This window comes from Microcebus murinus, chromosome 29 (genome assembly GCF_040939455.1).
Source record: "Microcebus murinus isolate Inina chromosome 29, M.murinus_Inina_mat1.0, whole genome shotgun sequence".
Lineage (NCBI taxonomy): Eukaryota > Metazoa > Chordata > Mammalia > Primates > Cheirogaleidae > Microcebus > Microcebus murinus.
The window spans coordinates 37,456-59,610 of record NC_134132.1 but is presented as its reverse complement, the minus strand read 5'-3'; the positions used below and the strand labels follow the sequence as shown (position 1 = coordinate 59,610).

The 22,155-nt window shown below is 62.7% G+C and overlaps 10 non-coding genes across 10 annotated transcripts; all 10 read right to left on the bottom strand.

Annotated features, from left to right (window-relative positions):
* Positions 1 to 666: 666 nt before the first annotated feature.
* On the bottom strand, positions 667 to 785 carry LOC142865551 (5S ribosomal RNA). Its single transcript, XR_012915755.1, has one exon. It is a non-coding gene; the product is annotated as a 5S ribosomal RNA (ribosomal RNA).
* Positions 786 to 2,973: 2,188 nt separating this feature from the next.
* On the bottom strand, positions 2,974 to 3,092 carry LOC142865550 (5S ribosomal RNA). Its single transcript, XR_012915754.1, has one exon. It is a non-coding gene; the product is annotated as a 5S ribosomal RNA (ribosomal RNA).
* A 2,203-nt stretch (positions 3,093 to 5,295) lies between these two features.
* Positions 5,296 to 5,414, bottom strand: LOC142865549 (5S ribosomal RNA). Its single transcript, XR_012915753.1, has one exon. It is a non-coding gene; the product is annotated as a 5S ribosomal RNA (ribosomal RNA).
* A 2,191-nt stretch (positions 5,415 to 7,605) lies between these two features.
* On the bottom strand, positions 7,606 to 7,724 carry LOC142865548 (5S ribosomal RNA). The gene has a single exon (XR_012915752.1). It is a non-coding gene; the product is annotated as a 5S ribosomal RNA (ribosomal RNA).
* Positions 7,725 to 9,915: 2,191 nt separating this feature from the next.
* On the bottom strand, positions 9,916 to 10,034 carry LOC142865547 (5S ribosomal RNA). Its single transcript, XR_012915751.1, has one exon. It is a non-coding gene; the product is annotated as a 5S ribosomal RNA (ribosomal RNA).
* A 2,193-nt stretch (positions 10,035 to 12,227) lies between these two features.
* On the bottom strand, positions 12,228 to 12,346 carry LOC142865589 (5S ribosomal RNA). The gene has a single exon (XR_012915790.1). It is a non-coding gene; the product is annotated as a 5S ribosomal RNA (ribosomal RNA).
* A 2,188-nt stretch (positions 12,347 to 14,534) lies between these two features.
* LOC142865579 (5S ribosomal RNA) lies at positions 14,535 to 14,653 on the bottom strand. The gene has a single exon (XR_012915783.1). It is a non-coding gene; the product is annotated as a 5S ribosomal RNA (ribosomal RNA).
* Positions 14,654 to 16,856: 2,203 nt separating this feature from the next.
* LOC142865568 (5S ribosomal RNA) lies at positions 16,857 to 16,975 on the bottom strand. Its single transcript, XR_012915772.1, has one exon. It is a non-coding gene; the product is annotated as a 5S ribosomal RNA (ribosomal RNA).
* Positions 16,976 to 19,179: 2,204 nt separating this feature from the next.
* LOC142865557 (5S ribosomal RNA) lies at positions 19,180 to 19,298 on the bottom strand. The gene has a single exon (XR_012915761.1). It is a non-coding gene; the product is annotated as a 5S ribosomal RNA (ribosomal RNA).
* Positions 19,299 to 21,490: 2,192 nt separating this feature from the next.
* LOC142865544 (5S ribosomal RNA) lies at positions 21,491 to 21,609 on the bottom strand. The gene has a single exon (XR_012915748.1). It is a non-coding gene; the product is annotated as a 5S ribosomal RNA (ribosomal RNA).
* Positions 21,610 to 22,155: the final 546 nt, after the last annotated feature.

Sequence of the window (22,155 nt, the reverse complement as noted above, 5' to 3'; positions counted from 1 at the left end):
GGGGGAGGCGGGCAGAGGGCAATGCACCTGACCTTGACACTTGTGCCCCCACGACACGCTGGGAGAAAACGAGAAATAAATGAATGAGAACACAGGGGGGAGGGGGGCACGGGCAATACACGGAACCTTAATACTTGTACTCCCATAATATGCTTGGAAAAAGAGAGAAAAGAAAATGCAATAATGGAGACAAGAGACAGTTTTTTAAAAAATGAATCCGAAGAGAAAAGTGAAAGGAGGCCTGTCCAGCAGGTCTGGGTGTGACTCCGGATCCCCCAACATCCGGTGCCACCACCAAAGAGTCCTACGTGTAGCCCATAGAACCCCCAAAGCAACGGGACGAGTTCTGGTCACATACTCCCTCAAAATGACATCCTGGCCTTCTTCTGGAACTCCCTGCCCTCTCAGACTCTCGAGGTTTCCTCCAGGGTGTGGGTTCCCACAGACCAGACCTTTGGTCTGAGACCTGACAGTCCAGATGCCACGCAGGCTGCCGCGTGGTGGCGGTGTCGCGGCTCGGGACAAGAGGAGGCCCCACGGTGCGGGCCGGGGCGCCTGGCACCGTGGCGGGCGCTGAGGGTCGGGTTGCCCCCCCCCCTCCCGGCCGCCACCGGGCTCCCAGAAAGGGGACAGAACCAGAGGCAGAAAAAAAAAAAAAAAAAAAAAAGCCTACGGCACCCGGTATTCCCAGGCGGTCTCCCATCCAAGTACTAACCAGGCCCGACCCTGCTTAGCTTCCGAGATCAGACGAGATCGGGCGCGTTCAGGGTGGTATGGCCGTAGACGGCGGAGGGCGCGCCTGCCCCGCTCAAGAAGCCGAGCCTCTCTGCGCTTCCCGCCGCCTCCTCCCCCCGCCCCAGGCCCCGCGCCAGCGCTGACCCGCGCCGGGCCGGCCCGGGCCGGGCCGGGCCGGGCCGGGTCGGGCCGGGCGGGCCGGGCCTGTTGAGTTCGCCGCCGCCGCCGCCGGCCGGTTCCCAGGGGCTCCGCGGGACCGGGGTGCCGGGCGGGGCGGGCAGGGTGGGGGGCTGTCTTCACACACACACACACACACACACACACACACACACACACGCACACACACGCACACACAAGGTGCGCCTCCACGGCTGGACCCGCCAAGGTGGAGACCTTCCAGCCCCCCTCCTCTCCTCGCCTCGCCTCCTTCACCTACCCGCCCCCCATCCCCCCCGGCGCGCCGCTGCTGACTGCGCACGCGCGGGGCGCTCGCCCTTTGCCTCCCGCCTCTCTCCCTCACAACCCCTTTGGGCTGCGCCCCCCGCCCTGCGTGTGGGCTGCCGCCTATTCGCCGGGCCAGGGCTGGGGCACAGCGCATGGGGGAGGGGAGCGAGTGTAGGCGCGTGTCTGGGGATGTGTGCCATGGGTGGGGTGGGGGGGTTTGGGGGGCGCTGAAGAAATCAGTCCCCTCCATCTCCTCCCTCTGGAAAACGCCCAAGGCCTTGGAGAACTGCCGGCACCGCTACCCTACTCTGTGTCCTCCTGTGGCCCAGTCCAAGGGGCCTGGGCCTGGCCGGGCGTGGATTGGACCCCAACCACCCTGGGGTGTGGGCTTGCTACAAATCGGCGATTCGATATTTGATTCCGGCTTCATTGAGGTCATTTCACTAATGAGTGCACCGTAAACAGTTTCCTCGTGCATTTGTGAGGGTGGCAACTGAAAGAGAATTTTAAAGCTGACAGAATAGGCGAGGAAAGGCGTAGGACATTTCAAAACCCAGTAAGGAAGACTTTCCCGACAGGCAAGAAAGAAACAAGCAAAGGAAAACACCGGTAGCCCGCCCGGATCAGAGTCTGCTCCTTAGAGAAAGTGCCCTGAGCAGGTTCACGCGTGGGTCGCCAGCGGCCTCCAGAAGCGCGAGGCCTGCAGTCTAGGCAAAAGACACCTGCGCTCGGGTGTGTGTGGCGGCACAATTCACCATTGCAAAGGTGTGGAAACGACCCGAGTGCCCATCGACCCATGAGTGGATTAATAAAATGTGGCGCGTGGACACCACGGAGTGCCGTTCGGCTATGAGGAGCAGCGGTGAGAGGGCACCTCTCGTGTTCTGGCCAGAGCTGGAAGCCGTTCCAGTAAGCCAAGTATCCCAAGAATGGACACACGAGCACCAGGTGCGCGCGCCCACCGGCAAATTGGTACGAGCCGACGGACACCTGAGTGGACATAGAGGAGTGACCCTCGTCGGGTGGGTGTCGGGCGGGTGGGGGGAGGGGATGGACCTACACATCCATTAGGAATGGGGTGGGTGCGCACCAACCGGGGGATGGGCGCACTTGAAGCTCGGACGCGAGGGGGGAGGCGGGCAGAGGGCAATGCACCTGACCTTGACATTTGTGCCCCCACGACACGCTGGGAGAAAACGAGAAATAAATGAATGAGAACACAGGGGGGAGGGGGGCACGGGCAATACACGGAACCTTAATACTTGTACTCCCATAATATGCTTGGAAAAAGAGAGAAAAGAAAATGCAATAATGGAGACAAGAGACAGTTTTTTAAAAAATGAATCCGAAGAGAAAAGTGAAAGGAGGCCTGTCCAGCAGGTCTGGGTGTGACTCCGGATCCCCCAACATCCGGTGCCACCACCAAAGAGTCCTACGTGTAGCCCATAGAACCCCCAAAGCAACGGGACGAGTTCTGGTCACATACTCCCTCAAAATGACATCCTGGCCTTCTTCTGGAACTCCCTGCCCTCTCAGACTCTCGAGGTTTCCTCCAGGGTGTGGGTTCCCACAGACCAGACCTTTGGTCTGAGACCTGACAGTCCAGATGCCACGCAGGCTGCCGCGTGGTGGCGGTGTCGCGGCTCGGGACAAGAGGAGGCCCCACGGTGCGGGCCGGGGCGCCTGGCACCGTGGCGGGCGCTGAGGGTCGGGTTGCCCCCCCCCTCCCGGCCGCCTCCGGGCTCCCAGAAAGGGGACAGAACCAGAGGCAGAAAAAAAAAAAAAAAAAAAAAAAGCCTACGGCACCCGGTATTCCCAGGCGGTCTCCCATCCAAGTACTAACCAGGCCCGACCCTGCTTAGCTTCCGAGATCAGACGAGATCGGGCGCGTTCAGGGTGGTATGGCCGTAGACGGCGGAGGGCGCGCCTGCCCCGCTCAAGAAGCCGAGCCTCTCTGCGCTTCCCGCCGCCTCCTCCCCCCGCCCCAGGCCCCGCGCCAGTGCTGACCCGCGCCGGGCCGGGCCGGGCCGGGCCGGGCCGGGCCGGGCCGGGTCGGGCCGGGCGGGCCGGGCCTGTTGAGTTCGCCGCCGCCGCCGCCGGCCGGTTCCCAGGGGCTCCGCGGGACCGGGGTGCCGGGCGGGGCGGGCAGGGTGGGGGGCTGTCTTCACACAAACACACACACACACACACACACACACACACACACACACACACGCACACACACGCACACACAAGGTGCGCCTCCACGGCTGGACCCGCCAAGGTGGAGACCTTCCAGCCCCCCTCCTCTCCTCGCCTCGCCTCCTTCACCTACCCGCCCCCCATCCCCCCCGGCGCGCCGCTGCTGACTGCGCACGCGCGGGGCGCTCGCCCTTTGCCTCCCGCCTCTCTCCCTCACAACCCCTTTGGGCTGCGCCCCCCGCCCTGCGTGTGGGCTGCCGCCTATTCGCCGGGCCAGGGCTGGGGCACAGCGCATGGGGGAGGGGAGCGAGTGTAGGCGCGTGTCTGGGGATGTGTGCCATGGGTGGGGTGGGGGGGTTTGGGGGGCGCTGAAGAAATCAGTCCCCTCCATCTCCTCCCTCTGGAAAACGCCCAAGGCCTTGGAGAACTGCCGGCACCGCTACCCTACTCTGTGTCCTCCTGTGGCCCAGTCCAAGGGGCCTGGGCCTGGCCGGGCGTGGATTGGACCCCAACCACCCTGGGGTGTGGGCTTGCTACAAATCGGCGATTCGATATTTGATTCCGGCTTCATTGAGGTCATTTCACTGATGAGTGCACCGTAAACAGTTTCCTCATGCATTTGTGAGGGTGGCAACTGAAAGAGAATTTTAAAGCTGACAGAATAGGCGAGGAAAGGCGTAGGACATTTCAAAACCCAGTAAGGAAGACTTTCCCGACAGGCAAGAAAGAAACAAGCAAAGGAAAACACCGGTAGCCCGCCCGGATCAGAGTCTGCTCCTTAGAGAAAGTGCCCTGAGCAGGTTCACGCGTGGGTCGCCAGCGGCCTCCAGAAGCGCGAGGCCTGCAGTCTAGGCAAAAGACACCTGCGCTCGGGTGTGTGTGGCGGCACAATTCACCATTGCAAAGGTGTGGAAACGACCCGAGTGCCCATCGACCCATGAGTGGATTAATAAAATGTGGCGCGTGGACACCACGGAGTGCCGTTCGGCTATGAGGAGCAGCGGTGAGAGGGCACCTCTCGTGTTCTGGCCAGAGCTGGAAGCCGTTCCAGTAAGCCAAGTATCCCAAGAATGGACACACGAGCACCAGGTGCGCGCGCCCACCGGCAAATTGGTACGAGCCGACGGACACCTGAGTGGACATAGAGGAGTGACCCTCGTCGGGTGGGTGTCGGGCGGGTGGGGGGAGGGGATGGACCTACACATCCATTAGGAATGGGGTGGGTGCGCACCAACCGGGGGATGGGCGCACTTGAAGCTCGGACGCGAGGGGGGAGGCGGGCAGAGGGCAATGCACCTGACCTTGACACTTGTGCCCCCACGACACGCTGGGAGAAAACGAGAAATAAATGAATGAGAACACAGGGGGGAGGGGGGCACGGGCAATACACGGAACCTTAATACTTGTACTCCCATAATATGCTTGGAAAAAGAGAGAAAAGAAAATGCAATAATGGAGACAAGAGACAGTTTTTTAAAAAATGAATCCGAAGAGAAAAGTGAAAGGAGGCCTGTCCAGCAGGTCTGGGTGTGACTCCGGATCCCCCAACATCCGGTGCCACCACCAAAGAGTCCTACGTGTAGCCCATAGAACCCCCAAAGCAACGGGACGAGTTCTGGTCACATACTCCCTCAAAATGACATCCTGGCCTTCTTCTGGAACTCCCTGCCCTCTCAGACTCTCGAGGTTTCCTCCAGGGTGTGGGTTCCCACAGACCAGACCTTTGGTCTGAGACCTGACAGTCCAGATGCCACGCAGGCTGCCGCGTGGTGGCGGTGTCGCGGCTCGGGACAAGAGGAGGCCCCACGGTGCGGGCCGGGGCGCCTGGCACCGTGGCGGGCGCTGAGGGTCGGGTTGCCCCCCCCCTCCCGGCCGCCTCCGGGCTCCCAGAAAGGGGACAGAACCAGAGGCAGAAAAAAAAAAAAAAAAAAAAAAAGCCTACGGCACCCGGTATTCCCAGGCGGTCTCCCATCCAAGTACTAACCAGGCCCGACCCTGCTTAGCTTCCGAGATCAGACGAGATCGGGCGCGTTCAGGGTGGTATGGCCGTAGACGGCGGAGGGCGCGCCTGCCCCGCTCAAGAAGCCGAGCCTCTCTGCGCTTCCCGCCGCCTCCTCCCCCCGCCCCAGGCCCCGCGCCAGCGCTGACCCGCGCCGGGCCGGGCCGGGCCGGGCCGGGCCGGGCCGGGTCGGGCCGGGCGGGCCGGGCCTGTTGAGTTCGCCGCCGCCGCCGCCGGCCGGTTCCCAGGGGCTCCGCGGGACCGGGGTGCCGGGCGGGGCGGGCAGGGTGGGGGGCTGTCTTCACACACACACACACACACACACACACACACACACACACGCACACACACGCACACACAAGGTGCGCCTCCACGGCTGGACCCGCCAAGGTGGAGACCTTCCAGCCCCCCTCCTCTCCTCGCCTCGCCTCCTTCACCTACCCGCCCCCCATCCCCCCCGGCGCGCCGCTGCTGACTGCGCACGCGCGGGGCGCTCGCCCTTTGCCTCCCGCCTCTCTCCCTCACAACCCCTTTGGGCTGCGCCCCCCGCCCTGCGTGTGGGCTGCCGCCTATTCGCCGGGCCAGGGCTGGGGCACAGCGCATGGGGGAGGGGAGCGAGTGTAGGCGCGTGTCTGGGGATGTGTGCCATGGGTGGGGTGGGGGGGTTTGGGGGGCGCTGAAGAAATCAGTCCCCTCCATCTCCTCCCTCTGGAAAACGCCCAAGGCCTTGGAGAACTGCCGGCACCGCTACCCTACTCTGTGTCCTCCTGTGGCCCAGTCCAAGGGGCCTGGGCCTGGCCGGGCGTGGATTGGACCCCAACCACCCTGGGGTGTGGGCTTGCTACAAATCGGCGATTCGATATTTGATTCCGGCTTCATTGAGGTCATTTCACTAATGAGTGCACCGTAAACAGTTTCCTCGTGCATTTGTGAGGGTGGCAACTGAAAGAGAATTTTAAAGCTGACAGAATAGGCGAGGAAAGGCGTAGGACATTTCAAAACCCAGTAAGGAAGACTTTCCCGACAGGCAAGAAAGAAACAAGCAAAGGAAAACACCGGTAGCCCGCCCGGATCAGAGTCTGCTCCTTAGAGAAAGTGCCCTGAGCAGGTTCACGCGTGGGTCGCCAGCGGCCTCCAGAAGCGCGAGGCCTGCAGTCTAGGCAAAAGACACCTGCGCTCGGGTGTGTGTGGCGGCACAATTCACCATTGCAAAGGTGTGGAAACGACCCGAGTGCCCATCGACCCATGAGTGGATTAATAAAATGTGGCGCGTGGACACCACGGAGTGCCGTTCGGCTATGAGGAGCAGCGGTGAGAGGGCACCTCTCGTGTTCTCCTGGCCAGAGCTGGAAGCCGTTCCAGTAAGCCAAGTATCCCAAGAATGGACACACGAGCACCAGGTGCGCGCGCCCACCGGCAAATTGGTACGAGCCGACGGACACCTGAGTGGACATAGAGGAGTGACCCTCGTCGGGTGGGTGTCGGGCGGGTGGGGGGAGGGGATGGACCTACACATCCATTAGGAATGGGGTGGGTGCGCACCAACCGGGGGATGGGCGCACTTGAAGCTCGGACGCGAGGGGGGAGGCGGGCAGAGGGCAATGCACCTGACCTTGACACTTGTGCCCCCACGACACGCTGGGAGAAAACGAGAAATAAATGAATGAGAACACAGGGGGGAGGGGGGCACGGGCAATACACGGAACCTTAATACTTGTACTCCCATAATATGCTTGGAAAAAGAGAGAAAAGAAAATGCAATAATGGAGACAAGAGACAGTTTTTTAAAAAATGAATCCGAAGAGAAAAGTGAAAGGAGGCCTGTCCAGCAGGTCTGGGTGTGACTCCGGATCCCCCAACATCCGGTGCCACCACCAAAGAGTCCTACGTGTAGCCCATAGAACCCCCAAAGCAACGGGACGAGTTCTGGTCACATACTCCCTCAAAATGACATCCTGGCCTTCTTCTGGAACTCCCTGCCCTCTCAGACTCTCGAGGTTTCCTCCAGGGTGTGGGTTCCCACAGACCAGACCTTTGGTCTGAGACCTGACAGTCCAGATGCCACGCAGGCTGCCGCGTGGTGGCGGTGTCGCGGCTCGGGACAAGAGGAGGCCCCACGGTGCGGGCCGGGGCGCCTGGCACCGTGGCGGGCGCTGAGGGTCGGGTTGCCCCCCCCCCTCCCGGCCGCCACCGGGCTCCCAGAAAGGGGACAGAACCAGAGGCAGAAAAAAAAAAAAAAAAAAAAAAGCCTACGGCACCCGGTATTCCCAGGCGGTCTCCCATCCAAGTACTAACCAGGCCCGACCCTGCTTAGCTTCCGAGATCAGACGAGATCGGGCGCGTTCAGGGTGGTATGGCCGTAGACGGCGGAGGGCGCGCCTGCCCCGCTCAAGAAGCCGAGCCTCTCTGCGCTTCCCGCCGCCTCCTCCCCCCGCCCCAGGCCCCGCGCCAGCGCTGACCCGCGCCGGGCCGGCCCGGGCCGGGCCGGGCCGGGCCGGGTCGGGCCGGGCGGGCCGGGCCTGTTGAGTTCGCCGCCGCCGCCGCCGGCCGGTTCCCAGGGGCTCCGCGGGACCGGGGTGCCGGGCGGGGCGGGCAGGGTGGGGGGCTGTCTTCACACACACACACACACACACACACACACACACACACACGCACACACACGCACACACAAGGTGCGCCTCCACGGCTGGACCCGCCAAGGTGGAGACCTTCCAGCCCCCCTCCTCTCCTCGCCTCGCCTCCTTCACCTACCCGCCCCCCATCCCCCCCGGCGCGCCGCTGCTGACTGCGCACGCGCGGGGCGCTCGCCCTTTGCCTCCCGCCTCTCTCCCTCACAACCCCTTTGGGCTGCGCCCCCCGCCCTGCGTGTGGGCTGCCGCCTATTCGCCGGGCCAGGGCTGGGGCACAGCGCATGGGGGAGGGGAGCGAGTGTAGGCGCGTGTCTGGGGATGTGTGCCATGGGTGGGGTGGGGGGGTTTGGGGGGCGCTGAAGAAATCAGTCCCCTCCATCTCCTCCCTCTGGAAAACGCCCAAGGCCTTGGAGAACTGCCGGCACCGCTACCCTACTCTGTGTCCTCCTGTGGCCCAGTCCAAGGGGCCTGGGCCTGGCCGGGCGTGGATTGGACCCCAACCACCCTGGGGTGTGGGCTTGCTACAAATCGGCGATTCGATATTTGATTCCGGCTTCATTGAGGTCATTTCACTAATGAGTGCACCGTAAACAGTTTCCTCGTGCATTTGTGAGGGTGGCAACTGAAAGAGAATTTTAAAGCTGACAGAATAGGCGAGGAAAGGCGTAGGACATTTCAAAACCCAGTAAGGAAGACTTTCCCGACAGGCAAGAAAGAAACAAGCAAAGGAAAACACCGGTAGCCCGCCCGGATCAGAGTCTGCTCCTTAGAGAAAGTGCCCTGAGCAGGTTCACGCGTGGGTCGCCAGCGGCCTCCAGAAGCGCGAGGCCTGCAGTCTAGGCAAAAGACACCTGCGCTCGGGTGTGTGTGGCGGCACAATTCACCATTGCAAAGGTGTGGAAACGACCCGAGTGCCCATCGACCCATGAGTGGATTAATAAAATGTGGCGCGTGGACACCACGGAGTGCCGTTCGGCTATGAGGAGCAGCGGTGAGAGGGCACCTCTCGTGTTCTCCTGGCCAGAGCTGGAAGCCGTTCCAGTAAGCCAAGTATCCCAAGAATGGACACACGAGCACCAGGTGCGCGCGCCCACCGGCAAATTGGTACGAGCCGACGGACACCTGAGTGGACATAGAGGAGTGACCCTCGTCGGGTGGGTGTCGGGCGGGTGGGGGGAGGGGATGGACCTACACATCCATTAGGAATGGGGTGGGTGCGCACCAACCGGGGGATGGGCGCACTTGAAGCTCGGACGCGAGGGGGGAGGCGGGCAGAGGGCAATGCACCTGACCTTGACACTTGTGCCCCCACGACACGCTGGGAGAAAACGAGAAATAAATGAATGAGAACACAGGGGGGAGGGGGGCACGGGCAATACACGGAACCTTAATACTTGTACTCCCATAATATGCTTGGAAAAAGAGAGAAAAGAAAATGCAATAATGGAGACAAGAGACAGTTTTTTAAAAAATGAATCCGAAGAGAAAAGTGAAAGGAGGCCTGTCCAGCAGGTCTGGGTGTGACTCCGGATCCCCCAACATCCGGTGCCACCACCAAAGAGTCCTACGTGTAGCCCATAGAACCCCCAAAGCAACGGGACGAGTTCTGGTCACATACTCCCTCAAAATGACATCCTGGCCTTCTTCTGGAACTCCCTGCCCTCTCAGACTCTCGAGGTTTCCTCCAGGGTGTGGGTTCCCACAGACCAGACCTTTGGTCTGAGACCTGACAGTCCAGATGCCACGCAGGCTGCCGCGTGGTGGCGGTGTCGCGGCTCGGGACAAGAGGAGGCCCCACGGTGCGGGCCGGGGCGCCTGGCACCGTGGCGGGCGCTGAGGGTCGGGTTGCCCCCCCCCCTCCCGGCCGCCACCGGGCTCCCAGAAAGGGGACAGAACCAGAGGCAGAAAAAAAAAAAAAAAAAAAAAAGCCTACGGCACCCGGTATTCCCAGGCGGTCTCCCATCCAAGTACTAACCAGGCCCGACCCTGCTTAGCTTCCGAGATCAGACGAGATCGGGCGCGTTCAGGGTGGTATGGCCGTAGACGGCGGAGGGCGCGCCTGCCCCGCTCAAGAAGCCGAGCCTCTCTGCGCTTCCCGCCGCCTCCTCCCCCCGCCCCAGGCCCCGCGCCAGCGCTGACCCGCGCCGGGCCGGCCCGGGCCGGGCCGGGCCGGGCCGGGTCGGGCCGGGCGGGCCGGGCCTGTTGAGTTCGCCGCCGCCGCCGCCGGCCGGTTCCCAGGGGCTCCGCGGGACCGGGGTGCCGGGCGGGGCGGGCAGGGTGGGGGGCTGTCTTCACACACACACACACACACACACACACACACACACACACACGCACACACACGCACACACAAGGTGCGCCTCCACGGCTGGACCCGCCAAGGTGGAGACCTTCCAGCCCCCCTCCTCTCCTCGCCTCGCCTCCTTCACCTACCCGCCCCCCATCCCCCCCGGCGCGCCGCTGCTGACTGCGCACGCGCGGGGCGCTCGCCCTTTGCCTCCCGCCTCTCTCCCTCACAACCCCTTTGGGCTGCGCCCCCCGCCCTGCGTGTGGGCTGCCGCCTATTCGCCGGGCCAGGGCTGGGGCACAGCGCATGGGGGAGGGGAGCGAGTGTAGGCGCGTGTCTGGGGATGTGTGCCATGGGTGGGGTGGGGGGGTTTGGGGGGCGCTGAAGAAATCAGTCCCCTCCATCTCCTCCCTCTGGAAAACGCCCAAGGCCTTGGAGAACTGCCGGCACCGCTACCCTACTCTGTGTCCTCCTGTGGCCCAGTCCAAGGGGCCTGGGCCTGGCCGGGCGTGGATTGGACCCCAACCACCCTGGGGTGTGGGCTTGCTACAAATCGGCGATTCGATATTTGATTCCGGCTTCATTGAGGTCATTTCACTAATGAGTGCACCGTAAACAGTTTCCTCGTGCATTTGTGAGGGTGGCAACTGAAAGAGAATTTTAAAGCTGACAGAATAGGCGAGGAAAGGCGTAGGACATTTCAAAACCCAGTAAGGAAGACTTTCCCGACAGGCAAGAAAGAAACAAGCAAAGGAAAACACCGGTAGCCCGCCCGGATCAGAGTCTGCTCCTTAGAGAAAGTGCCCTGAGCAGGTTCACGCGTGGGTCGCCAGCGGCCTCCAGAAGCGCGAGGCCTGCAGTCTAGGCAAAAGACACCTGCGCTCGGGTGTGTGTGGCGGCACAATTCACCATTGCAAAGGTGTGGAAACGACCCGAGTGCCCATCGACCCATGAGTGGATTAATAAAATGTGGCGCGTGGACACCACGGAGTGCCGTTCGGCTATGAGGAGCAGCGGTGAGAGGGCACCTCTCGTGTTCTCCTGGCCAGAGCTGGAAGCCGTTCCAGTAAGCCAAGTATCCCAAGAATGGACACACGAGCACCAGGTGCGCGCGCCCACCGGCAAATTGGTACGAGCCGACGGACACCTGAGTGGACATAGAGGAGTGACCCTCGTCGGGTGGGTGTCGGGCGGGTGGGGGGAGGGGATGGACCTACACATCCATTAGGAATGGGGTGGGTGCGCACCAACCGGGGGATGGGCGCACTTGAAGCTCGGACGCGAGGGGGGAGGCGGGCAGAGGGCAATGCACCTGACCTTGACACTTGTGCCCCCACGACACGCTGGGAGAAAACGAGAAATAAATGAATGAGAACACAGGGGGGAGGGGGGCACGGGCAATACACGGAACCTTAATACTTGTACTCCCATAATATGCTTGGAAAAAGAGAGAAAAGAAAATGCAATAATGGAGACAAGAGACAGTTTTTTAAAAAATGAATCCGAAGAGAAAAGTGAAAGGAGGCCTGTCCAGCAGGTCTGGGTGTGACTCCGGATCCCCCAACATCCGGTGCCACCACCAAAGAGTCCTACGTGTAGCCCATAGAACCCCCAAAGCAACGGGACGAGTTCTGGTCACATACTCCCTCAAAATGACATCCTGGCCTTCTTCTGGAACTCCCTGCCCTCTCAGACTCTCGAGGTTTCCTCCAGGGTGTGGGTTCCCACAGACCAGACCTTTGGTCTGAGACCTGACAGTCCAGATGCCACGCAGGCTGCCGCGTGGTGGCGGTGTCGCGGCTCGGGACAAGAGGAGGCCCCACGGTGCGGGCCGGGGCGCCTGGCACCGTGGCGGGCGCTGAGGGTCGGGTTGCCCCCCCCCCTCCCGGCCGCCACCGGGCTCCCAGAAAGGGGACAGAACCAGAGGCAGAAAAAAAAAAAAAAAAAAAAAAGCCTACGGCACCCGGTATTCCCAGGCGGTCTCCCATCCAAGTACTAACCAGGCCCGACCCTGCTTAGCTTCCGAGATCAGACGAGATCGGGCGCGTTCAGGGTGGTATGGCCGTAGACGGCGGAGGGCGCGCCTGCCCCGCTCAAGAAGCCGAGCCTCTCTGCGCTTCCCGCCGCCTCCTCCCCCCGCCCCAGGCCCCGCGCCAGCGCTGACCCGCGCCGGGCCGGCCCGGGCCGGGCCGGGCCGGGCCGGGTCGGGCCGGGCGGGCCGGGCCTGTTGAGTTCGCCGCCGCCGCCGCCGGCCGGTTCCCAGGGGCTCCGCGGGACCGGGGTGCCGGGCGGGGCGGGCAGGGTGGGGGGCTGTCTTCACACACACACACACACACACACACACACACACACACACGCACACACACGCACACACAAGGTGCGCCTCCACGGCTGGACCCGCCAAGGTGGAGACCTTCCAGCCCCCCTCCTCTCCTCGCCTCGCCTCCTTCACCTACCCGCCCCCCATCCCCCCCGGCGCGCCGCTGCTGACTGCGCACGCGCGGGGCGCTCGCCCTTTGCCTCCCGCCTCTCTCCCTCACAACCCCTTTGGGCTGCGCCCCCCGCCCTGCGTGTGGGCTGCCGCCTATTCGCCGGGCCAGGGCTGGGGCACAGCGCATGGGGGAGGGGAGCGAGTGTAGGCGCGTGTCTGGGGATGTGTGCCATGGGTGGGGTGGGGGGGTTTGGGGGGCGCTGAAGAAATCAGTCCCCTCCATCTCCTCCCTCTGGAAAACGCCCAAGGCCTTGGAGAACTGCCGGCACCGCTACCCTACTCTGTGTCCTCCTGTGGCCCAGTCCAAGGGGCCTGGGCCTGGCCGGGCGTGGATTGGACCCCAACCACCCTGGGGTGTGGGCTTGCTACAAATCGGCGATTCGATATTTGATTCCGGCTTCATTGAGGTCATTTCACTAATGAGTGCACCGTAAACAGTTTCCTCGTGCATTTGTGAGGGTGGCAACTGAAAGAGAATTTTAAAGCTGACAGAATAGGCGAGGAAAGGCGTAGGACATTTCAAAACCCAGTAAGGAAGACTTTCCCGACAGGCAAGAAAGAAACAAGCAAAGGAAAACACCGGTAGCCCGCCCGGATCAGAGTCTGCTCCTTAGAGAAAGTGCCCTGAGCAGGTTCACGCGTGGGTCGCCAGCGGCCTCCAGAAGCGCGAGGCCTGCAGTCTAGGCAAAAGACACCTGCGCTCGGGTGTGTGTGGCGGCACAATTCACCATTGCAAAGGTGTGGAAACGACCCGAGTGCCCATCGACCCATGAGTGGATTAATAAAATGTGGCGCGTGGACACCACGGAGTGCCGTTCGGCTATGAGGAGCAGCGGTGAGAGGGCACCTCTCGTGTTCTGGCCAGAGCTGGAAGCCGTTCCAGTAAGCCAAGTATCCCAAGAATGGACACACGAGCACCAGGTGCGCGCGCCCACCGGCAAATTGGTACGAGCCGACGGACACCTGAGTGGACATAGAGGAGTGACCCTCGTCGGGTGGGTGTCGGGCGGGTGGGGGGAGGGGATGGACCTACACATCCATTAGGAATGGGGTGGGTGCGCACCAACCGGGGGATGGGCGCACTTGAAGCTCGGACGCGAGGGGGGAGGCGGGCAGAGGGCAATGCACCTGACCTTGACATTTGTGCCCCCACGACACGCTGGGAGAAAACGAGAAATAAATGAATGAGAACACAGGGGGGAGGGGGGCACGGGCAATACACGGAACCTTAATACTTGTACTCCCATAATATGCTTGGAAAAAGAGAGAAAAGAAAATGCAATAATGGAGACAAGAGACAGTTTTTTAAAAAATGAATCCGAAGAGAAAAGTGAAAGGAGGCCTGTCCAGCAGGTCTGGGTGTGACTCCGGATCCCCCAACATCCGGTGCCACCACCAAAGAGTCCTACGTGTAGCCCATAGAACCCCCAAAGCAACGGGACGAGTTCTGGTCACATACTCCCTCAAAATGACATCCTGGCCTTCTTCTGGAACTCCCTGCCCTCTCAGACTCTCGAGGTTTCCTCCAGGGTGTGGGTTCCCACAGACCAGACCTTTGGTCTGAGACCTGACAGTCCAGATGCCACGCAGGCTGCCGCGTGGTGGCGGTGTCGCGGCTCGGGACAAGAGGAGGCCCCACGGTGCGGGCCGGGGCGCCTGGCACCGTGGCGGGCGCTGAGGGTCGGGTTGCCCCCCCCCTCCCGGCCGCCTCCGGGCTCCCAGAAAGGGGACAGAACCAGAGGCAGAAAAAAAAAAAAAAAAAAAAAAAGCCTACGGCACCCGGTATTCCCAGGCGGTCTCCCATCCAAGTACTAACCAGGCCCGACCCTGCTTAGCTTCCGAGATCAGACGAGATCGGGCGCGTTCAGGGTGGTATGGCCGTAGACGGCGGAGGGCGCGCCTGCCCCGCTCAAGAAGCCGAGCCTCTCTGCGCTTCCCGCCGCCTCCTCCCCCCGCCCCAGGCCCCGCGCCAGTGCTGACCCGCGCCGGGCCGGGCCGGGCCGGGCCGGGCCGGGCCGGGCCGGGTCGGGCCGGGCGGGCCGGGCCTGTTGAGTTCGCCGCCGCCGCCGCCGGCCGGTTCCCAGGGGCTCCGCGGGACCGGGGTGCCGGGCGGGGCGGGCAGGGTGGGGGGCTGTCTTCACACAAACACACACACACACACACACACACACACACACACACACACACGCACACACACGCACACACAAGGTGCGCCTCCACGGCTGGACCCGCCAAGGTGGAGACCTTCCAGCCCCCCTCCTCTCCTCGCCTCGCCTCCTTCACCTACCCGCCCCCCATCCCCCCCGGCGCGCCGCTGCTGACTGCGCACGCGCGGGGCGCTCGCCCTTTGCCTCCCGCCTCTCTCCCTCACAACCCCTTTGGGCTGCGCCCCCCGCCCTGCGTGTGGGCTGCCGCCTATTCGCCGGGCCAGGGCTGGGGCACAGCGCATGGGGGAGGGGAGCGAGTGTAGGCGCGTGTCTGGGGATGTGTGCCATGGGTGGGGTGGGGGGGTTTGGGGGGCGCTGAAGAAATCAGTCCCCTCCATCTCCTCCCTCTGGAAAACGCCCAAGGCCTTGGAGAACTGCCGGCACCGCTACCCTACTCTGTGTCCTCCTGTGGCCCAGTCCAAGGGGCCTGGGCCTGGCCGGGCGTGGATTGGACCCCAACCACCCTGGGGTGTGGGCTTGCTACAAATCGGCGATTCGATATTTGATTCCGGCTTCATTGAGGTCATTTCACTGATGAGTGCACCGTAAACAGTTTCCTCATGCATTTGTGAGGGTGGCAACTGAAAGAGAATTTTAAAGCTGACAGAATAGGCGAGGAAAGGCGTAGGACATTTCAAAACCCAGTAAGGAAGACTTTCCCGACAGGCAAGAAAGAAACAAGCAAAGGAAAACACCGGTAGCCCGCCCGGATCAGAGTCTGCTCCTTAGAGAAAGTGCCCTGAGCAGGTTCACGCGTGGGTCGCCAGCGGCCTCCAGAAGCGCGAGGCCTGCAGTCTAGGCAAAAGACACCTGCGCTCGGGTGTGTGTGGCGGCACAATTCACCATTGCAAAGGTGTGGAAACGACCCGAGTGCCCATCGACCCATGAGTGGATTAATAAAATGTGGCGCGTGGACACCACGGAGTGCCGTTCGGCTATGAGGAGCAGCGGTGAGAGGGCACCTCTCGTGTTCTGGCCAGAGCTGGAAGCCGTTCCAGTAAGCCAAGTATCCCAAGAATGGACACACGAGCACCAGGTGCGCGCGCCCACCGGCAAATTGGTACGAGCCGACGGACACCTGAGTGGACATAGAGGAGTGACCCTCGTCGGGTGGGTGTCGGGCGGGTGGGGGGAGGGGATGGACCTACACATCCATTAGGAATGGGGTGGGTGCGCACCAACCGGGGGATGGGCGCACTTGAAGCTCGGACGCGAGGGGGGAGGCGGGCAGAGGGCAATGCACCTGACCTTGACATTTGTGCCCCCACGACACGCTGGGAGAAAACGAGAAATAAATGAATGAGAACACAGGGGGGAGGGGGGCACGGGCAATACACGGAACCTTAATACTTGTACTCCCATAATATGCTTGGAAAAAGAGAGAAAAGAAAATGCAATAATGGAGACAAGAGACAGTTTTTTAAAAAATGAATCCGAAGAGAAAAGTGAAAGGAGGCCTGTCCAGCAGGTCTGGGTGTGACTCCGGATCCCCCAACATCCGGTGCCACCACCAAAGAGTCCTACGTGTAGCCCATAGAACCCCCAAAGCAACGGGACGAGTTCTGGTCACATACTCCCTCAAAATGACATCCTGGCCTTCTTCTGGAACTCCCTGCCCTCTCAGACTCTCGAGGTTTCCTCCAGGGTGTGGGTTCCCACAGACCAGACCTTTGGTCTGAGACCTGACAGTCCAGATGCCACGCAGGCTGCCGCGTGGTGGCGGTGTCGCGGCTCGGGACAAGAGGAGGCCCCACGGTGCGGGCCGGGGCGCCTGGCACCGTGGCGGGCGCTGAGGGTCGGGTTGCCCCCCCCCTCCCGGCCGCCTCCGGGCTCCCAGAAAGGGGACAGAACCAGAGGCAGAAAAAAAAAAAAAAAAAAAAAAAGCCTACGGCACCCGGTATTCCCAGGCGGTCTCCCATCCAAGTACTAACCAGGCCCGACCCTGCTTAGCTTCCGAGATCAGACGAGATCGGGCGCGTTCAGGGTGGTATGGCCGTAGACGGCGGAGGGCGCGCCTGCCCCGCTCAAGAAGCCGAGCCTCTCTGCGCTTCCCGCCGCCTCCTCCCCCCGCCCCAGGCCCCGCGCCAGTGCTGACCCGCGCCGGGCCGGGCCGGGCCGGGCCGGGCCGGGCCGGGCCGGGTCGGGCCGGGCGGGCCGGGCCTGTTGAGTTCGCCGCCGCCGCCGCCGGCCGGTTCCCAGGGGCTCCGCGGGACCGGGGTGCCGGGCGGGGCGGGCAGGGTGGGGGGCTGTCTTCACACAAACACACACACACACACACACACACACACACACACACACACGCACACACACGCACACACAAGGTGCGCCTCCACGGCTGGACCCGCCAAGGTGGAGACCTTCCAGCCCCCCTCCTCTCCTCGCCTCGCCTCCTTCACCTACCCGCCCCCCATCCCCCCCGGCGCGCCGCTGCTGACTGCGCACGCGCGGGGCGCTCGCCCTTTGCCTCCCGCCTCTCTCCCTCACAACCCCTTTGGGCTGCGCCCCCCGCCCTGCGTGTGGGCTGCCGCCTATTCGCCGGGCCAGGGCTGGGGCACAGCGCATGGGGGAGGGGAGCGAGTGTAGGCGCGTGTCTGGGGATGTGTGCCATGGGTGGGGTGGGGGGGTTTGGGGGGCGCTGAAGAAATCAGTCCCCTCCATCTCCTCCCTCTGGAAAACGCCCAAGGCCTTGGAGAACTGCCGGCACCGCTACCCTACTCTGTGTCCTCCTGTGGCCCAGTCCAAGGGGCCTGGGCCTGGCCGGGCGTGGATTGGACCCCAACCACCCTGGGGTGTGGGCTTGCTACAAATCGGCGATTCGATATTTGATTCCGGCTTCATTGAGGTCATTTCACTAATGAGTGCACCGTAAACAGTTTCCTCATGCATTTGTGAGGGTGGCAACTGAAAGAGAATTTTAAAGCTGACAGAATAGGCGAGGAAAGGCGTAGGACATTTCAAAACCCAGTAAGGAAGACTTTCCCGACAGGCAAGAAACAAACAAGCAAAGGAAAACACCGGTAGCCCGCCCGGATCAGAGTCTGCTCCTTAGAGAAAGTGCCCTGAGCAGGTTCACGCGTGGGTCGCCAGCGGCCTCCAGAAGCGCGAGGCCTGCAGTCTAGGCAAAAGACACCTGCGCTCGGGTGTGTGTGGCGGCACAATTCACCATTGCAAAGGTGTGGAAACGACCCGAGTGCCCATCGACCCATGAGTGGATTAATAAAATGTGGCGCGTGGACACCACGGAGTGCCGTTCGGCTATGAGGAGCAGCGGTGAGAGGGCACCTCTCGTGTTCTCCTGGCCAGAGCTGGAAGCCGTTCCAGTAAGCCAAGTATCCCAAGAATGGACACACGAGCACCAGGTGCGCGCGCCCACCGGCAAATTGGTACGAGCCGACGGACACCTGAGTGGACATAGAGGAGTGACCCTCGTCGGGTGGGTGTCGGGCGGGTGGGGGGAGGGGATGGACCTACACATCCATTAGGAATGGGGTGGGTGCGCACCAACCGGGGGATGGGCGCACTTGAAGCTCGGACGCGAGGGGGGAGGCGGGCAGAGGGCAATGCACCTGACCTTGACACTTGTGCCCCCACGACACGCTGGGAGAAAACGAGAAATAAATGAATGAGAACACAGGGGGGAGGGGGGCACGGGCAATACACGGAACCTTAATACTTGTACTCCCATAATATGCTTGGAAAAAGAGAGAAAAGAAAATGCAATAATGGAGACAAGAGACAGTTTTTTAAAAAATGAATCCGAAGAGAAAAGTGAAAGGAGGCCTGTCCAGCAGGTCTGGGTGTGACTCCGGATCCCCCAACATCCGGTGCCACCACCAAAGAGTCCTACGTGTAGCCCATAGAACCCCCAAAGCAACGGGACGAGTTCTGGTCACATACTCCCTCAAAATGACATCCTGGCCTTCTTCTGGAACTCCCTGCCCTCTCAGACTCTCGAGGTTTCCTCCAGGGTGTGGGTTCCCACAGACCAGACCTTTGGTCTGAGACCTGACAGTCCAGATGCCACGCAGGCTGCCGCGTGGTGGCGGTGTCGCGGCTCGGGACAAGAGGAGGCCCCACGGTGCGGGCCGGGGCGCCTGGCACCGTGGCGGGCGCTGAGGGTCGGGTTGCCCCCCCCCTCCCGGCCGCCTCCGGGCTCCCAGAAAGGGGACAGAACCAGAGGCAGAAAAAAAAAAAAAAAAAAAAAAAGCCTACGGCACCCGGTATTCCCAGGCGGTCTCCCATCCAAGTACTAACCAGGCCCGACCCTGCTTAGCTTCCGAGATCAGACGAGATCGGGCGCGTTCAGGGTGGTATGGCCGTAGACGGCGGAGGGCGCGCCTGCCCCGCTCAAGAAGCCGAGCCTCTCTGCGCTTCCCGCCGCCTCCTCCCCCCGCCCCAGGCCCCGCGCCAGCGCTGACCCGCGCCGGGCCGGGCCGGGCCGGGCCGGGCCGGGCCGGGTCGGGCCGGGCGGGCCGGGCCTGTTGAGTTCGCCGCCGCCGCCGCCGGCCGGTTCCCAGGGGCTCCGCGGGACCGGGGTGCCGGGCGGGGCGGGCAGGGTGGGGGGCTGTCTTCACACAAACACACACACACACACACACACACACACACACACGCACACACACGCACACACAAGGTGCGCCTCCACGGCTGGACCCGCCAAGGTGGAGACCTTCCAGCCCCCCTCCTCTCCTCGCCTCGCCTCCTTCACCTACCCGCCCCCCATCCCCCCCGGCGCGCCGCTGCTGACTGCGCACGCGCGGGGCGCTCGCCCTTTGCCTCCCGCCTCTCTCCCTCACAACCCCTTTGGGCTGCGCCCCCCGCCCTGCGTGTGGGCTGCCGCCTATTCGCCGGGCCAGGGCTGGGGCACAGCGCATGGGGGAGGGGAGCGAGTGTAGGCGCGTGTCTGGGGATGTGTGCCATGGGTGGGGTGGGGGGGTTTGGGGGGCGCTGAAGAAATCAGTCCCCTCCATCTCCTCCCTCTGGAAAACGCCCAAGGCCTTGGAGAACTGCCGGCACCGCTACCCTACTCTGTGTCCTCCTGTGGCCCAGTCCAAGGGGCCTGGGCCTGGCCGGGCGTGGATTGGACCCCAACCACCCTGGGGTGTGGGCTTGCTACAAATCGGCGATTCGATATTTGATTCCGGCTTCATTGAGGTCATTTCACTAATGAGTGCACCGTAAACAGTTTCCTCATGCATTTGTGAGGGTGGCAACTGAAAGAGAATTTTAAAGCTGACAGAATAGGCGAGGAAAGGCGTAGGACATTTCAAAACCCAGTAAGGAAGACTTTCCCGACAGGCAAGAAAGAAACAAGCAAAGGAAAACACCGGTAGCCCGCCCGGATCAGAGTCTGCTCCTTAGAGAAAGTGCCCTGAGCAGGTTCACGCGTGGGTCGCCAGCGGCCTCCAGAAGCGCGAGGCCTGCAGTCTAGGCAAAAGACACCTGCGCTCGGGTGTGTGTGGCGGCACAATTCACCATTGCAAAGGTGTGGAAACGACCCGAGTGCCCATCGACCCATGAGTGGATTAATAAAATGTGGCGCGTGGACACCACGGAGTGCCGTTCGGCTATGAGGAGCAGCGGTGAGAGGGCACCTCTCGTGTTCTCCTGGCCAGAGCTGGAAGCCGTTCCAGTAAGCCAAGTATCCCAAGAATGGACACACGAGCACCAGGTGCGCGCGCCCACCGGCAAATTGGTACGAGCCGACGGACACCTGAGTGGACATAGAGGAGTGACCCTCGTCGGGTGGGTGTCGGGCGGGTGGGGGGAGGGGATGGACCTACACATCCATTAGGAATGGGGTGGGTGCGCACCAACCGGGGGATGGGCGCACTTGAAGCTCGGACGCGAGGGGGGAGGCGGGCAGAGGGCAATGCACCTGACCTTGACATTTGTGCCCCCACGACACGCTGGGAGAAAACGAGAAATAAATGAATGAGAACACAGGGGGGAGGGGGGCACGGGCAATACACGGAACCTTAATACTTGTACTCCCATAATATGCTTGGAAAAAGAGAGAAAAGAAAATGCAATAATGGAGACAAGAGACAGTTTTTTAAAAAATGAATCCGAAGAGAAAAGTGAAAGGAGGCCTGTCCAGCAGGTCTGGGTGTGACTCCGGATCCCCCAACATCCGGTGCCACCACCAAAGAGTCCTACGTGTAGCCCATAGAACCCCCAAAGCAACGGGACGAGTTCTGGTCACATACTCCCTCAAAATGACATCCTGGCCTTCTTCTGGAACTCCCTGCCCTCTCAGACTCTCGAGGTTTCCTCCAGGGTGTGGGTTCCCACAGACCAGACCTTTGGTCTGAGACCTGACAGTCCAGATGCCACGCAGGCTGCCGCGTGGCGGCGGTGTCGCGGCTCGGGACAAGAGGAGGCCCCACGGTGCGGGCCGGGGCGCCTGGCACCGTGGCGGGCGCTGAGGGTCGGGTTGCCCCCCCCCTCCCGGCCGCCTCCGGGCTCCCAGAAAGGGGACAGAACCAGAGGCAGAAAAAAAAAAAAAAAAAAAAAAGCCTACGGCACCCGGTATTCCCAGGCGGTCTCCCATCCAAGTACTAACCAGGCCCGACCCTGCTTAGCTTCCGAGATCAGACGAGATCGGGCGCGTTCAGGGTGGTATGGCCGTAGACGGCGGAGGGCGCGCCTGCCCCGCTCAAGAAGCCGAGCCTCTCTGCGCTTCCCGCCGCCTCCTCCCCCCGCCCCAGGCCCCGCGCCAGCGCTGACCCGCGCCGGGCCGGGCCGGGCCGGGCCGGGCCGGGCCGGGTCGGGCCGGGCGGGCCGGGCCTGTTGAGTTCGCCGCCGCCGCCGCCGGCCGGTTCCCAGGGGCTCCGCGGGACCGGGGTGCCGGGCGGGGCGGGCAGGGTGGGGGGCTGTCTTCAAACACACACACACACACACACACACACACACACACACGCACACACAAGGTGCGCCTCCACGGCTGGACCCGCCAAGGTGGAGACCTTCCAGCCCCCCTCCTCTCCTCGCCTCGCCTCCTTCACCTACCCGCCCCCCATCCCCCCCCCTGGCGCACCGCTGCTGACTGCGCACGCGCGGGGCGCTCGCCCTTTGCCTCCCGCCTCTCTCCCTCACAACCCCTTTGGGCTGCGCCCCCCGCCCTGCGTGTGGGCTGCCGCCTATTCGCCGGGCCAGGGCTGGGGCACAGCGCATGGGGG